Source organism: Sphaerodactylus townsendi, linkage group LG04 (genome assembly GCF_021028975.2).
Source record: "Sphaerodactylus townsendi isolate TG3544 linkage group LG04, MPM_Stown_v2.3, whole genome shotgun sequence".
Classification (NCBI taxonomy): Eukaryota; Metazoa; Chordata; class Lepidosauria; order Squamata; family Sphaerodactylidae; genus Sphaerodactylus; species Sphaerodactylus townsendi.
The window spans coordinates 24,633,630-24,651,937 of NC_059428.1; positions in this window are offsets into that span (position 1 = coordinate 24,633,630).

The window sequence follows — 18,308 nt, forward strand, 5'->3', positions numbered from 1 at the left end:
CCTGCAGTGGGGGCAGCAGCAGCAGAAGGAAGTGGATGTGTGTGGATGTGGAGTGGAGGAGTGGAGAGGAGAGGAGAGGGTAGCAGGAGGGAATATCAGCTCTAGGATGGTCCCCTTCTTTAGCAGCCAGTGGTCTGGGGAACTGCTTTGCCTCTTTAATTTTTTTGTGTGTGGGGGGGTTATTTTTGGAATAATAATATCAATATAAATGCAGTTTAAAGGGCTAAGCCAGCAATCTTACACCTTAACTACTGGATGTAATGAGATTTGTGTCTTTAAGGATAGTTGATGGGTGGAGTTAAGGGAACCAGGCCCAGGACATTTCTCTGCAGAAAAGCTCTGTGGCAGGAGTGAGTGTCTCCTCCTGTGTAAACAGAGAATCATGTGAAGAGTGCACTACAAGCCCATTGTGCAGAGAAGAGCCTCAAGGTAAGCATTCCATGCATAATGGGCCAGAATATAATTTTTAACACAAAAATCCAAACAAATAAATAATGTATCTCAGCAGGCTGAGAATTTGAAAATCTGCTGCCAATTGGTATAGTGAGGTTGGTTGTGCAATAATTTGATTCCATGTAAGGAAGTTTCATATTTTCAGAGTGTTACATAAGATGAAGTGTGGGGTACAGCCACATAAGGTCATTTTGGGCAATGCTAACAGTTAGACACTACCAGTTATCACATGCAACAAAATACAGGACCATCTTGACATAGCAGACCTCAAAATATCTCAGGCCAGACTTTCATAAGATTTAGCCATAAGGCCATTTTGCAAACAATAAATGATTTATCTCTTGAATTACTGAACTGCAGCGAAACAGTTATCATCATTACATAGTTCGATAATATCTTATGTGCTGAGATATTAGAATATTGATTTTAATCAGTGGATTTAATGCATTAATCTGTTAAAAAGCAAGACAGTTGACTATGAGAAAACCTCCACAGGATTGACAGCCCAGAAGTTATGCTTTTTTTTAGTGCTTCATTGGAATGAAGGATTAGAAATGTTTTATGAAGGGGAAAGATGAGCCTATGAGCCACTGTTGAAAACTGGAAATATTGTTACACTGTTTGGTGTTGAATTTTCTATTTATTGGTCAAGGAGTATTTCATATCTGCACTAAAATGCATGATATCCGTTTGTGTAAGACATCATAGGTTGATGTGAATGAGATCAATCCAGTTGGTCAAGGCTGTAATCTATGGGCTAAGAGTCATAAGCAAAGAGCCCTTAGATTCTTGTCCTTCTGCTTAGATTCTAAGATTTAGTCCACCTTCGATTCTTTCCTCAAGGATCTGTGCCCCAAGCCACACCCAGGCTATAAATAACAGAAGCCCACTGCACTTGAAAGACTAACAACATCAATTTCAATATGAACTTTCAAGAATCACAACCCACTGAAATCATCCTCAAAGGAGCATTTTTAACCACTTGTCATGTCATCTGCCAGAATAATACTATTTGTTTGTTCTTACAGAGTTTGTAAGTCCATTTTCTCCAAACGGTCTGCTTCATCTTGAACAAATGAAATGTGTGCTACAGATCCCTCTAAGGAGTGAAATACCCAAAAGGAAAGACTGTACAAATGCCCCTTGTGACTGAAGGCTTGTTAAGGGCTGTCATTTCTGTTCTATTAGTATCACTGTATACAACTATTTCTGTTCACTCCCCACAGAACAGCAGTAGCAAATCTTGATGTCAGTGTACAGGAATCTAATCCCCCTGGCTCCTAACTTGTTTCTCTCCTGGTTTCCATCTTGACATTTCTCTGTGCCTCTATAAGTGTTGCCTCCCTAGCCATGACACTGTTTTAAAGAAAAATCATGCTGCACAAAAGAGAATAAAGCAACAGTAAATATAGGGAGATGGTTGAAAACAAAGATATTGTAGAATGAAAAACCTACACTGGCAACCAAACTACCACAAGGTAAGGTCTTTCACTCAGGAGAAGCATGGTCATTTGTATATATCTGGCAGATGGTAAAGAGAATTTTACCACACTCATGCTACCATTGCAATGAGACAGATTTGCAAAGCACAGTTGGAATCTGCAGCAATCTATAGAAATTCAGGACCATGGACAGTTACCTAAACCTAGCAAAAGCCAAGCAAACTCAGACAGAGGCTTTGGTAGGGGTTTCAGCATGAATGCGGATTTAAATGGTCTTTGGGGAAGGTGTGTATCTCTCAAGCCTCACCTTCCTGCATGAAACTCTTGGAAATTAAAGGGGCTGCTCTCTTTTCTGCTCCAGTAGGGCAAGAATAACTTAGGGTGTGACAGGAAAGTGGAGGGGCACCCTCTCTAGTTGTGCACAGCTCATCAGAGTTAGAGGACAAGTAAATAAGTACCTTCATGGGACCAATGGATGAAAGTGATTCTGCTCTTTAGGGGTTCCTCCACAAGAGTCTCATGTTGGTTGGCTGCCACTGGAGATATTTCCTGATTATATGTGACTTCAAACCCTTTTTCTGTAAGGGTGTTGATGCATGGGACCAATCAACATGACACGGAATGTGTGAATTTACATATTTTGTTTCTTTTTATATCCAATGCTATTTTTGCTGATGACTTTGATTCTCCATTTTCACCATTACCTTTGAAGATCACATGCTGATGGAATGATGTACAAATAACACAGAATTAATTTTTACATGAAAAAAAATTTGGTGCGAAGAAACTTACAAGATAGAATCAGGAAGATATAAAACTAAAATATGAAGTTTTAAATCCAAACAAGAAGCATAAGAATTTTAAAACTGACCTTCATGGAAGGGTCAATTACCTGGCCTCTTGTTTGTTGTCTCTGCCTAACTTTTGCATGAGGTAGGAGCTCACATTTTTCATCTTCCTCAGCTCATCTCTTTGCATCTGATGAAGTGAGTTGATGCTCATGAAAACTTATGCTGAAGTAGACTTCAATAGTCTTTGTGGTGCCACTTGACTCCTGCTTTCTCTTCTTGTTCTTTTTGCTCATTGGTTCACTTCTGAAATAAGAGATGCTGGAGCTGATATTTCATTTAATATCCTGAAACCTTTCCCCCTTTCTAGCAGATGGGTGGAGCTGATTCAAGATGGGGTGACTCAGTCATGAGTAAAGGTGATCTGCATGTGGCCAGGAACTCTTACTTCTTGACTGCCTCACCCATTCTGGCATTGCAAAGAGATTAGGAAGTGAAGGTCATGGGTTCAGCATATAATTTGCCTTCTATGGTGTTGTGTGAAGTATCTTGCAGTTGGTAGAGACAATGCTGGCAGGTGGATTTGCATGCATGAACTGGGAAGGAGGAGGTCAGCACTTCTATATTCGATCCTGTGAGACCACTATCGGGTTTTCTTTCCTTCTCAGCCAATGTGTTGGTTTTGATAAAAGAAGAAACAATGAAGCAAAGAAGGATTAAAGTACATGATCGCTTCATTTCTATGCATCTAAAATGTCATTGTTAATTCATGTTTATCCCCCACATCCTTTCATTACTTAGATGGAGAGCCCCTTTGGGCCACCAGTGTTGCATTATGGGAAACTTTAGCAAACCACTCTTCTCACAGAATTGAGCAGGATATAAACTGATTGGCAATAAATGCTCATAGTTCTGTAATGGGTTGTGGCTACAGTGTGTAACAGCTGCATATATACCAACAAAGACTTGTTGGTATAAATATGTGTCGGTCGGCACAATGGAATACCACTGATATTATGTTCCAAAACACACTGAAATCAATGCAATTATCTTTTTATGCAATGTTTCCAGAATCAGGGAGCTAGTGTTAGCATGAATGGGTAGAACTGAAGGTGAGCATAAAATAAGCCTTGGTATGATTCAATGGACATCTCCTTTCATAGCCCAGGTCATGGAAATGAACTTCATCGATTTTCAAACACACCAGTTACTGGAGTTTTACTGAAATCCAGCATTTGCCATTAAAACCGCTGTGATTTATAGCCAAGCTTTTCAGAAAATACAATTTTTGAGATAATTACATTTTCTCCTGCTTATTGTAAAGATTGAGGGTTTTTTTTAAAAAAAGAATGTTGCAGTGTACTGTGTGATATAATGTAATCTTTTTTTACAGAGTTTAAAAATCAAACTGTTTCTGTAACATCTGTTTTTCTTGTGACATCAGGAATAGCAAATGAAGCTCATACCTCACCTGGGTGGAGCACCTGAGGAGACTTCCAACTTTTATGACAGGCACACTACTATGCCATTAAAGAGGTACTCACTTCCCCACAATATTTAATCATAATGGCAGTCCAAATGTTATGAGGAAAATGGTAATTGGCAAATAAAGCTGATATGGTGTTTATCTGCCAGCAAATTTAATTGAGGCTAATGATGAGTCTTTCCACTGAAATCAGCAGGGTTTGGGTTCCTACCTGCCAACAAATGTGGAAAATATACAATATACCAGGCAATGGGATTTCCATCTGTTCAATTTGGAATGGGTTCCTGTGCCTATTTATGCATTTATTTCATAAGTTTTATATGACATCCTTCCCCTCAGGGGCTCAGAGTGGCTCGTTGCCTCCATTTTGGTTGCTATCCCCCCTGCCCGCCCCCCCCCCTACACTTTATCTTGAGAATGGGACCAGCTTCTTGGGCCATAAAAGGGGGAATTTCCACTACAAACAACAATACATTGGATGGTACTTATTTCATAATTGTTCCCAATGATAATAATAGCAGCCCCAAGAAGAATCAAGCCTTGCTCAAGCTGTTTATTTTAAACCTTTTTATTCCATCTTTCCCCCCAAAGCTACCCAAAGCAATTTACAATGGCAAAACAATAAACAAACAAACCAGACAACGAAGAAAAGAGAACTCTCAGCATTTTATCAGGGCACTTAGCCAGGAGGGAGGGAGGGAGGGAGGTAGATGATGGTAGGTAGGTAGGTAGGTAGGTAGGTAGGTAGGTAGGTAGGTAGGGAGGGAGGGAGGGAGGGAGGGAGGGAGGGAGGAAGGTAAGTAGGTAGGTGACAGACAGACAGACAGACAGACAGACAGACAGACAGACAGACAGGAACTTCATGCCAGACTATAGCTTAGTGAGGCAACCAAATATCTCTCCCTACCTGGAAACATTCCCCTCTTTCCCGCCTACCTTTTAGCCAATCAGAATGGACTCAGAATGTGCCAGCCATCTCCAATGTGCCATCCATCTTTGATGTTTATGCAGTAGTGGCATACCTGATCAGACACCCTGTCACAAGACACCCTTTGAATTACCTTTTGGATTCTTTACTGCTTAGATTTAAGACCCCCTGCCTAAGGAATTGGACCTTTGATGGACTTGCATGGATAACTCACTAGCTATGGACCTTTGCTTTACATTCTTTCTCTACATCTTTGACATCTTACCACACCCCTTTCTCAAGTGGAATACTTTGAACAGTGTGTCTGTGTAAATATGGCTGGAATATTTGTCTCTCCCCTGGGCATTCTAGTGCTAGGTTTTATTGCTGAAAATGTGGAATTATTTCGACTGCTTCTCCAAGCCAGCTGCTTGTATCATTCCCTTCAACATACTATTTTTATTCTATAAATTATTCTCATTATTCTTTCAAAGCTTATAGAAATGACCCACTACTCTGTCAACTGAGCCCTTCAAGCTGTAGGTCATGGTCCAGAGTGGTTTTCCTATAACATAAGGAGAGATGACAGAAGGAATGTTTCTTCCTTATGGTCAGGTGATTCTAATGTACATTTAGATTGAACTGGCCATATCCGCAATGACTTGCATGTATGCCTTTCTGACCACACACAGCAAGACCGGCACTAGAGCCTGTTCCACATGAGCCAATAAGCACTGGGTAAAGGATGCTAAAAAACCTGTTTTTTTGGGGGGGGGGGGACACTTCGCATAGATCCCATCCCTAAAGCAAGTCTGCCCAGTATTATTTCCCCCGAACATGGTTTTTTGAGAATCACACTATTCACAAGTCTTTTGAAAAATCCCAGGTGAGCAAAGGGACAGGCAGGAGGTGCTTTATTTGGCTGCACTTTCTTTTTTTAAAAAAATCCTGGCTTACATCTGCATATAGCCACGCAAGTGCAAATGGCCATATCACGGTATCGTGAGATGTGGGGGTTCATTTGTGCATGTCTGCTGGCAGCACACCTGTGTAGCTACGCATCAGTGGGAGGTAAATAAAAAAATAGACACACTTCCTTGTGAAGGCGGGACAGCAACCCGCATTGTTTTCATGGGCTCCAATCGCTGCCTGCATGGATGCATGTGAATGCGAAAACAGGAAAGCGGGTTACTTTATCCCGACTGCAACCCACTATACCTTTGCAATGCAGAAAGAACCTAAGGCATGGAAGGGGTTGTGGGTCAATGTTGCCTTCTGAGGGTGGGAACCACCTGGTGAATCCTCTCCAATAACCACACTGGACTCTTTGATGGGATAAACATTTTGGCCATAGCCATTTTATCAGCCAACCAAAACAGAAGCGTGAGGCATAGCATGGGTCTTGATCTGGCCTGTTTGCTTCATAGTGAAGCTCCAATGGGCAGATGCCCTGTATTGGACTTTGCTCCACTGAAGGACTCTGCCGGGCGGACGCTCCTGGCAAGAGGTGGTCCCCATTTGCCGGTTCGGCAGGGCGGTTGCCTCTTGCCATCAACGGCACTTCCAGATCATTACCCATGCACCACCGCCGAACGGCTATGACAGAAACATGCAACAACCAAATAAACCCAGGGAGAGGTGGGTGGGCAAATCGCCGGCTGGCCGAAGCACATGGCCAGAACAAAGGAGGGCTTTCCCCTTTAAAGGGTCAATCCGCCCTCCCCTCCTGGTGATGTCAGCCCTTGCCCAACATGGCCTGGGCTTCACTTCTGTCCTCAGTTAAGCGGAAGCGGTCACCTTGTCTCCACCCATTCCACCCCCAGAGGCAACCACAGCCAGTGGGTGATTCACAGCTGTCTTTAGAAGATCTGCTTTGCCTGCAGAAGGTCCAAGCTCAGTCCCCAGCATCTCCATCTTAAAAGTCCAAATAATCGATTATTTCAAGATCTCAGCCTGAGATCCTGAAGAGTTGCTACCCACCCAAGTAGATCTTGATGGATTAGTGGTCTAATTCAGTGTAAGGCAGTTTCATTGGGTCATAAATTAAATGATTCGGATTACATAGCAGGAACCCTAAATGTGCTTCACTCTCTCTTCCAAAGCCATCCCTCCTAGAAGCCAGAACAATATTGGTGTGGAGGGAAAGAAAACACGAGACTCTAACAGATGGCCAGCGTGTTTTGATGCTATTCAACAAAATAGGTACAACTTGGGGGTTTATCTGGTGGGAAAATTGCTCCACCATTGTGCTGAAATGCAACACAGATTCTGGCAGAAAACAGAAAATGATGTTGTCAGGGGCAACACTCTGATGTCACTTCCAGTTTTGACCTCAGAAGTGACATAGAGCATTGGCACAACACCAAAGAGCTCTTCCCATTTCTCCCCAATGGCCTGTCAAGCAGTGGTGAGGAACAAAGGGTGGGGGGTGAGTTAGAAGATCTCCTAGTACAACTCTCAAGTCCTTCCATTTTCTGAAAACAATTCAAAGGAGTCTCACAATAAAGTAAAAAGACCAAAATAGGCAGTGCTTAACTGAGGCTCCTTCCGCACATGCAGAATAATGCACTTTCAAACTGCTTTCAATGCTCTTTGAAGCTGGGCGGAATAGCAAAATCCACTTGCAAACAGTTGTGAAAGTGGTTTGAAAACACATTATTCTGCGTGTGTGGAAGGGGCCTGAGAGTGATCTCACAGAACATGGTAGAACACTCCTGGTTCTCCTCTGGATTGAGGACTGCTCTCACAATTAATCATAATTTATCCTAAGGCTCAATGTTTCCTATATGTTAGGGTTTGGAAGAAACATCATTTCAAGAGAAGTATCTGAAGACTGTGAATTACCAATAGAAATGGAACCATCTGAAACCGGCCAATATTTTTTTCCCATCCGGAAAGGAGGGAGATAGTGGATTCCTCTTTCCTAATAGGCAGCCTGATGGCTTGGGGTTAAATAGAGTTAAAACTTAAATGGTCAAAAAATGGATTGGATTCAACTGCATTATGTAAGAAGTGTGTGCACAAAAGATAAGGGGAAATTGTGCTGTAGAATTTCGTATCTGCATAGTTATAGGAACAAAACACTTCAAGGGAATTTGAGGTTGTTTTTGTTAGTTTATATGTCTGTGTTTGAGGAGGGAAACATTATCTAATGCCTGCTTGGGCAGAGTACACAAAAATGCTATTTTTAATTCCCAGGCAAGATCTTCTTCCGACTTGCCAAAATGGGCACAAAATAAGCCTGTGAGGCATGCTAATGTCTGTGAATAGACTTTGTGGGGAAGGCCTATCTGCATACAAAAATGGTTTTCAAGACTTTGTCGCACATCACAATGACCGCATTTTTTTTAAAAAAAATTACATTGTTATCCTTGCCTTCCTGGAAGGGGGACAGGGAATTGTATGTGGTTCTCCCCTCCATCATTTCCCCCCACAGTAGCTCTATATAAAGCAGATTTGGGTAAGAGAGAATGACTTGCGCATGGACACCCAGTCAGTTCCCTGGGTGTCTGCTCAAGTGGATTCCAGCATTCTAACTACTACATAGCAATGCCTCCTAGGTGTCTTCACCCTGCCCCCAGTGCTCCATGAGTAATAGTAGTCAGTGGTATCATCTGTTACAGTTCTATGTTTCCCTTCTACTAAGGAGTTGAAAGAGCTTCCCACCCACACCATTTCATCATCACAACAAACCTGTGAGTTAGGTGAGCCTGAAACAGAGCAACGGACTCAAGGTCACCCAACAAGCTTCACAGCAGTAGGGGGATTGGAACCAAGAATCCCCACGTTCTCAAACACTCTGTCAACTGCACTACACAGAAGATTATCAAGGTAAGGCATATGAAGGAGCTTTACAAGTTAGAAAATTAAGAAAACAGGAAGAAGTGCCAGTGAGTTCACTCTTGTATTGAGGGTTATGGATGCAGTTCTGGTCGCCACATCTCAAAAAGGATATCGAAGAGATAGAAAAAGTGCAGAGAAGGGCAACGAGGATGATTGAAGGACTGGAGCACCTTCCTTATGAGGAGAGGCTGCAGCGTTTGGGACTCTTTAGTTTGGAGAGGAGACGTCTGAGTGGGGATATGATTGAAGTCTATAAAATTATGCATGGGGTAGAAAATGTTGACAGAGAGAAATGTTTCTCTCTTTCTCACAATACTAGAACCAGGGGGCATACATTGAGAATGCTGAGGAAAGAATTAGGACTAATAAAAGGAAACACTTCTTTACGCAACGTGTGATTGGTGTTTGGAATATGCTGCCACAGGAGGTGGTGATGGCCACTAACCTGGATAGCTTTAAAAAGGGCTTGGACAGATTTATGGAGGAGCAGTCGATTTATGGCTACCAATCTTGATCCTCCTTGATCTCAGATTGCAAATGCCTTAGCAGACCAGGTGCTTGGCAGCAGCAGCAGCAGAAGGCCATTGCTTTCACATCCTTCATGTGAGCTCCCAAAGGCACCTGGTGGGCCACTGCGAGTAGCAGAGTGCTGGACTAGATGGACTCTGGTCTGATCCAGCAGGCTAGTTCTTATGTTCTTATGTTCAGGGTTGGGAAATTCCTGGAGATGTGTGAGCCTGAGATGCTAGGGCAGGGGTCTGCAACCTGTGGCTCTCCAGATTTTCATGGACTACCATTCCCATCAGCCCCTGCCAGCATGGCCAATTGGCCACACTGGCAGGAACTGATGGGATTTATAGCCCATTAACATCTGGAGAGCCACAGATTGCAGACTCCTGGGCTTGGGCTTGGGAAGGGGAGGGACCTCAGCAGGATATAAAGCCAAGCAGGCATTTTCTCCAGGGGAACTGATCTCAGTAGCCTGGAGATTAGATGTAATCTCCAGATGCCACTTAGAGATTGGCAGCTCTATTTCAAAGACTCAATGAGTTTAGGAGGCTCTAAGGATCTAATCTGATGAATGAAGACAGTTACTTTTATGGAGTTAGAAGCGTATGCAATCATTTTATTTCAGAATTTGCTCCATCAGGCACCAGTTGGGTGTGAAGTGCCATCAAGTTGCAGCTACCTCAGTAGGGTTTTCAGGGCAACAGACCCACAGCGGTAGTTTGCCATTGCCTTCCTCTTCAGTTACAACCCTGTTTGATGGTCTCCCATCCAAGTAGTAACCAGGGCCATCCCTGCTTAGCTTCTGAGGTTTGGCGAGATGTGGGCCATCCAGGTCAGGGACAAGCATTCTTTAGATATCCTTTAATGCTTGTCAGATTCAGTTTAACCTAGTGGCTAGTTGACTTGATGCAATGACCTAATTGCATAACACATCTATAACAGTACATGGAAAAATTGATTGGGTTCAATAATGGAACAGGGCTTCATCACATGACCATTCCTATGACAAACAAGCACATGCACTATGTACCCACACATTTAATACATGAGAATCGGGATACATGGAAGAGGTTCTTTTCTAAGAATGTGAACTAGCCAAGTGTCATACCCTTTTATATTAATTCCCTAGCCATCAGCTCTTGCTTCTGAGCATAGCGCAGTGGGGAAAGAACAAGACATTTCACTTGCATTCATATACTCTTCATTATTCTTTCAATGGCTGACATAGGGCCTTTCCCCACTCTCTTGGATTCCCCCTATGCCGCGCGCTGCTCTCAGCGCATGGCATCCCAGGTGCACGTCTGGGGGTCATCAAAAGGCGCCGCTAAGAAGAGCGCCTGGGATGCCGTGCACTGAGGGGGCGCAACAGCGGCAGCGTCAGGGCGGCTGCGCTGTTGCCGCCCCTGTCGTGGGGAGTGCCGGGGGACCCCGCGCTACTCTCCTCAAGTAGTGTGGGGCTTAAGGTAAGTGGGGAAAGGCCCATAGGGACTTTATTTGCCCTGCAGTCTTCCAAGATATATTTCACTGAAAAATGGTTATTGGCATAAAGTTACCCAGAGAGTTTCTTGAACAAACAAGTATTTAAATTCAAGTCTCCCTGGTACAACATTGGAAAACAATGCACTACATTACACTGGCTCCCCTGCGACACTTTTGAAGATTACTTCCTAACTACTGCTGTATTTGATGCAAGGGGGTGGGGCTGGGGGATAAACCTTATTAAAAGTTTTTAAAACAAAGTGAAGATAGAGCCACAAAAATGTCATAAACTGTGGAACTTACAAGAACAAGTAAAAATCTTACGGACTTCAGGCATTTCCTGATTTTTAAAAGGTTACGGTTCCAGTCTTGAAAACCGTGTAGAGAATGCCAACGCTTGATTTGCATGGAACAGCGATAATTAATTGTACACTGTGTTTTGTTGGTCTAGAAGCATCCTACATTAATGCTGCTTTCACAATGAAATATTGTACATGTTCAAAAGTCTGTGGAGGCTGGCAGACTACAAGAGAACTAGATGTTAAGACTCAGTAGAGTGCTACAACTGACAAAGAAGAGTTGGTTTTTATACAGTGTTTTTCTCTATCAAAAAAAGTCTCAAAGCAGTTTATCATCACCTTCCCTCCTCACCCTCACAACAGGCACCTTGTGAGGCAGGTGGGGACGAAAGACCTCTGAGAGAACTGCAACTAGCCCAAGGTCATGTGGAGGAGCAGGTAATCAAACCTGGTTCCCCAGGTTAGAGTTCGCCTCTATTAAGCACTCCACCATACTAGCTCTGAAAACAAGGGATTCTTGAAACTTCACTGGGTCAGCTTACATTCTGTTCAGCGGTCATGAACAGGCAGCTGATTTTGGGAATCATACTGACGTATTTAGCAGCCTATTCACGGTTGTTCTCCTGGATGCTCTACCATGCTCAGTCCTAACAGGGTACTCATTGCGATCAACTTTTCATGCATGTATAATGTGGTCCAGTGGGAAATAAATATAGGGTAGAAACAAACTAATTGGAGATTGAAGGAATGGTTGCTACTAAATAAAAAAATTGTCTCTGGAAGTTTTCATGCAATTGGTCCAGTGGTGGGATTCAAATAATTTAACAACCGGTTCCAGTGGTGGGATTCAAATAATTTAAAAACTGGTTCTTTACAAGCACCATCTTGACAATCAGTTCTGCCGAAGTGGTGCGAACCTGCTGAATCCCACCACTGAATTGGACTTGAAACACCCATACTAGCTTTCTCCAAAGTCCATTTGGTCCCAGCTCTGTGTGCCCTTCTGTCTTGGCTTTCAAATGCTTCAGAACATGCAGGGGGCACCAGCATCATGCCCCTGGCAATAGTGTGACAATTTAGACCCAGTATGGCCAGTATCTAGCTTCATCAATGGCATCCAGTACAAAGACAACCACAGCCAGCACTTATGACAAGAATCTAAAAGGTAGCTCTTAAATCAATTTCTGTTATACAGTTCTCATGTAGGGACTCAAGCACATCAGTTTTAGATCATCAAAAAGCCATATGAAATCACCCCACACATAGAAAACAGCAATGTCTCATATCAGAGAGGTGAGGATTTTTTTTTAGACTTTCACAATACATGATTAGCATGGTCTCTAGTTTCATCGAAGGGTGATTTCAGATAGATGTCTCATCAGATAAAGAAGCTGAGATGGTACATTGACCATAGATGAGCTGTGGCATATCAGAAATGCTTCTAAGAATCAGGATCAATGCCTTTGATGAAACATTCTTGAATCTTTTTGAACATTCATCATAGGCAGGCAGAGATCAAACTATCTCACACCAGTTCCAACATTTGTCCTCTAAGAAGCTGTGAAATATTATAAATTTTCTATTTTTATTGCAGAAAAGATCACACTTTCAATCAAGTCACACAGATGGTAGAACTTTTCCAAAGAAAAGCAAACTGTTTATCTACAGCAAATATTTTGCTTGGGAATGGGCAGAGAAGAAGCCAAGACTAAAAGAGGAATGTCTCCAACACTCTCAAAAATATGGCGCACACAGAGGTTCAAGTTGAGTAACCCATACTTTTCCATGGACACTTCTTCTGCCCTAGTCCACCAATCAGCAATCAGCATTGTGTTTATAGTGTTACAGTGTTTACAGCAGAGGTGGGCTCCAGCAGGTTCTCACAGGTTCCCGAGAGTAGGTTACTAATTATTTGTGTGTGCCAAGAGGGGGTTACTAATTTGTGATTTTGCCACGTGATTTTTGCCTTAGTTACACCCCTCCTCTCAGCAGTAGTGTGCAGAACTTGAAGCAGTCTAGCAGGAGGTACACCGGTGTGCCTGGCAGCCTGTGCCTGTGTGCATTTGTTTCCTGCCCAAGGACTGGCGCAGTGGCTGCGTCCTTGCCACAGCCTCGCCCAGGAATGCCCCACCCCCAGAATGCCTGGCCACGCCCCCGTCGTGCCATGCCCAGCCCTGTTGGCACTGTGCCACAGTTTGAATCCCACCACCATGGGAACTTGTTACTAAAATGTTTGGATCCCACCACTGGTTTACAGTGTTTGGCTATTTAATCAGACCTCATCTGGAGTACTATGTCCATTCTGGGAACATATTTTAGGAGGCATGTAGACAAACTGGAGCAGGTTTAGAGGAAGGCAACAGAAATAGGGATCTGAAAAATCAAAGGGAAAGGCAAATTGAACAGGATCCACTCTTCAAATACCTGAAGAGAGGTCACAACAAACTTGTTCTTTGCTGCTCCAAAGAATAAAGACTAGATCTGATTACAGGAGGATAAATTTTGGTTGACCATTAGGAAAAACTTCCTCATGGTTTGACAATAGAACCTATTATCAAAGGGCTCAGCTTCACTGTAAATCTTCAAACAGGGAATAGACCGCCTTATTTTAGGGATGTTCTCGTTTTGAATTTCCTATATGGTCAGGAGTTTGGAATAGATGACCTATAAGGTCTTTTCCATTGCCAGGACTCAAAGCCCCACACATTTAGTAAGGTCTTCGGGTGACCTTGGCTGAATCTCCATCTCTTAAACTAACCTTCCTCAAAGGAGGAATGTTGGCCACCCTGTGTTCCGCAGAGAAAGGGTGAGATAAAAATGGATAGACGGCCTGCCCTGGAGGCCATCTGTCACTCAAGGAATTCTTACAGATCTATCATCTCCTTATTCTCCATGGACACAAATGATATATTGAAAATGGCAACAGTTCCCAGCAAGAAGGAGACCATTTCAGCCATCAGTCATATCTGAATTGCCTTCAGAGACATTTAAAGCAAATAAGCTTTCTGGCTATTTTAATCGCAAGACTGTTTTCAGCCATCGGGTTTGAATGAGTGTTTGACGAGCAGCTCCCATTTGCCTTGATTTGTTTGCAAAGTCTCCCTTGAACAAGAGTCAACCACAAAGCACTTTGGGAATACAGGACACCAAGCACCTAGCTCATGCTTCTAACTATTGACAAATGATTACTTATGTTCGATTAACAAGGTTTGTGGATTGCTTAGGAAAGCGGCTGGAGAAGACAGGGAGAAGAGACAGCAGCTCTTAGAAATGTACCAAACATCTAGTGAAATCGCTAAGGATGTTTTATATTTATAAAGAAAGATGTGGGGGAGGGGGGAGAGAGAGATAATAGGGAAGGAAAAAGTTCCACATTCGGATTTTTATTGGGCATTGAACTTGGATATTTTTTTTACCATGTCTCTTTCTTTGCATATAAAAGAACTGATTTAAGAACTGCTACCATTTTTATTGAGGGAGATCAAACATCCGGTGCAAAAAGAATGAACTGTCTTATCAGCATAATGACAAGAATAGAGAAAACTGTACAGTTTGGTTAAGATTTATAGGTTGTATATATCTGCAGCGGCACACATAAAAGTCCAAAGCTATGCAGGCTCTGCAGAGAACAGGAATCATTTTTAAAAAGCTGTAGATAGAGGGGGTTGTGTCTCTCAGAACACCTGGGTTTTTGTACCGTTCAACATATGCTCGTCACAAATAAAAAGTGTCCCTTCAGGGAATAGTTTCCATTATTATTTATTATTAATATTAATTTAGTCTCCTGTTCTCCTTTATAGGGTATGGAACCTTTCTATTGAAGGAGGAGATTTATTTGTCCATTTGTGACCTTCAACGATATAGAACTTGCTTTCCAAATCTCATGCAAATGTTGCATTGGCGTTTCTTCTTACAGGCATAACAATTTAATTCCTTGTCATATTACTTGCAGAAATAGCAGTGGCTATCTGTGAAACACATTGCCAGCAGACCTGCTCAGCCAGGGTTTTTTTGCAAAACTACTAACCTCTCAATATTAGATGTATTGCATATGAACTCAAATAGGAAAGAGTGAAACTACAGGATAATGTGGCTCTCATCGCACCTGGCAATTATTTGATGTCACCCTAGCTTGCAGCCTCCCTTCTACTGAGATTCTAAGACGGAGGAAGGGAAGGGAAAATGTGGAGGGGAGGAGCTGTGGGTCAGTGGTAGACCATCGACTTGATATGCAAATACACCCAGGTTCAATTCCTGGCATCTCCAGGTGATTTGAAAGACCTCCACCTGAGATGGGTCTGGTCCAACGCAAGGCAGTTTTATACCCGTTTATATTTTTGAGAAGAGTTTCAGTTCAGTGTTGTCGCTTTGTTTGATTTCATCTGCATGTTGCATTGTTTTCATACACAAATCAGAATACATTGTCTACAGATATAATATATGTATACAGCTGATGCATGGACTCACAGGTCATGTTGAAAAACAGTGTATGTCATGGGGAAATGTAAGGAAACAGTAAATGATGCCAAAATCAAAAGGCACAGCTTTGAGCTGCACAAGGGAAACGCAAAAAACAAAAATGGAAATGTTCAGGTTGAAACAGCAGAGATTAAACATTTAAGAACATTGCTAAATGCAGGTGGAATTGAATAGAAGAATGAAATATGCAGCATGGGACTTATGGTTTCCAAGTAGAAAGGGATAAATGAATGTGCCCTAGTAATTCACTTTATAATTTCATGTGTTTAACTGCCCTGTATTACATTGTCTCTGAATTCTGGTTTAACTAGGTAAATTTCCATGATTATGCCACTTTCCACACTGGAGGCCTCCTTCCATTACTAGAGAAAACAATCATTAGAAAACAACAGCACATTGACCCACTTCAACAATATTTACACCCTCAAAAGAAACTACAGTTGTAGTCCAGATTCCACTAAAGATGGATCAGTTACTCATCCCAAGCCCTATCTCAATTGCAAAGGGACCACACAACAACTCACAGCCATACTATAACAATTAAGGCACTATTTCTAAAGTTCTGGAGACAGAGAACAGCATTTGTGGGCATCATAGTGAGCATGGCACAAAACAATTAGAGAAATTGGAGACGTCTGAGGGGGGATATGATTGAAGTCTATAAAATTATGCATGGGGTAGAAAATGTTGACAAAGAGAAATTTTTCTCTCTTTCTCACAATACTAGAACCAGGGGGCATTCGTTGAAAATGCTGGGGGGAAGAATTAGGACTAATAAAAGGAAACACTTCTTCACGCAACGTGTGATTGGTGTTTGGAATATGCTGCCACAGGAGGTGGTGATGGCCACTAACCTGGATAGCTTTAAAAGGGGCTTGGACAGATTTATGGAGGAGCAGTCGATTTATGGCTACCAATCTTGATCCTTTTTGATCTGAGATTGCAAATGCCTTAACAGTCCAGGTGCTCGGGAGCAACAGCCGCAGAAGGCCATTGCTTTCACATCCTGCATGTGAGCTCCCAAAGGCACCTGGTGGGCCACTGCGAGTAGCAGAGAGCTGGACTAGATGGACTCTGGTCTGATCCAGCAGGCTAGTTCTTATGTTCTTATGTTCTTAAATATCAAAAGAGGATAAAGCCTATGCTTTACTACCCAGTTTTGACTATATAAGAATTGGAGGAGCACCAGCCACACTATTTGAGGAAGCTTAAGATATGACCAGGTGGCTGATACTTCACCCCAACATCTAAGGCTGAATCTGTCCACTACAATTTTTTCTGAGCATTCCTCCCTCCCCCAAATCTTGAATATCCAAATAAATGGAGTGAGTATCTGGCATTCAGCTTATATCATATGACAAGACTAGTTTGTTTTATCAGTCATATAGAGAATAACATTTATGAGACTGTACCAGGCAATCCTGAAATCCAGCCTTGGTAAATTAATTTTAAGAGCATTTACAATATGCAAGTTTTGAGTTTAATCTTTTCATTGTAGACAGAAAGAAAACAAACATCCCAAAGAGTTTTTTTTCAAACTCATATTCCATGCACAAAATGCCAAGGATATTTTACTTTTTATAAGATAGCATCTTAAAGCATTATCTAGGATCAAAGATAGAATTGTTATGAGCAAACCATCCATTATTGAGAGTTTTGAGTTTCATTGATTTCTGGGGAAGACTTACGCACAAATACAGCCGTCTGCTACTGAAACAGGTTTTATTTGTTTAAAATATTTGTTACCCCTTTTTCAATCCTGAATTTCCAGGGGTGCCAACCATTTTTTTTTTAAAAAAAGATGGAATGAACAACATAATCAATTTAACAAGCAGTACTAAAAACAACAGAGGAACATGAAGTAGTTCAAAAAGCATCAAACAATCAACAGATGTACAGTCCATAGATTTGTATGCTGAGGGAGGCAGCATGGTGTAGTGGTTAAGATCAGTGGACTCCAATTTGGGTTCAATTCCCCACTCTTCTACAGGAAGCCTGCTAGGTAGCCTTGAGCAATGGCAAACCACTTCTGAACATCTCTTGCCTTGAAAATGCTACAGGGTCTTCGTAAGTCAGCAATGATTTGATGGTGCAAGCACACTCACAAATCCACTGAAGTCAACAGGTTCAGGATTTCACTGAAAATTGTTAAAAGCTCATTCAGAAGAAGAGTTTGGATTTATACCCCCTTTTTCTCCTGTAAGGATACTCAAAGGGGCTTATAATCTCCTTTCCTTCCCCCCTCCAATAAACACCCTTTGGGGTGGGCGGGGCTGAGAGAGCTCCAAAGAGCTCCAGATGGCGTGCATAGGCTAATCTAGTTCCCCAGATAAGCCTCCACAGCTCAAGTGGCAGAGCGGGGAAACAAACCCGGTTAGAGTGCACCTGCTCTTAACCACTAATCCACTGCAAATAAGAGAATCTTAACTTGAGGATCCATGGTCAATAAGGAAAGTGCTGGATAAGTGTCTCTGGAGATAAAATTCCACAAATGGAATGCTATGACAGGGAAGTCCCAGTTGAAATGTACCTTACTTCTGAAAGCAGTGAATGGGCTTCATCTTCAGAAGAGCCTCATATGGAGAAGGGCCTCAGCTTAAGGTGTCGATCAATAGGCAGGTT